Genomic DNA, 295 nt, shown 5'->3' with positions numbered 1-295 from the left:
GCAACGGCAAAAATCAAATATAAAATCGCTGAGAACATTCTTAAACCTTTCGTGAATACCACTCCCGATTTCTTCTCACCTTCAATTCGTGCACTCCACTGCAATTCGGACAATGAATGAATAGGTAAAATAAAATAAAAAATACTAATCTCTCAGTTACCTCCCAAGAATGATATTAAATTCGATATCCTGTGGAAGTAATTATTTATATATTTTTGTTTTTCAAAATCAATTGGACATTTTTCGGGCCATATTATTAATAACTGCATTCGATTTGTTAACACCTGGAGCCACA

This window comes from Penaeus monodon, chromosome 15, assembly GCF_015228065.2.
Source record: "Penaeus monodon isolate SGIC_2016 chromosome 15, NSTDA_Pmon_1, whole genome shotgun sequence".
Lineage (NCBI taxonomy): Eukaryota > Metazoa > Arthropoda > Malacostraca > Decapoda > Penaeidae > Penaeus > Penaeus monodon.
This window is presented reverse-complemented; position numbering follows the sequence as displayed.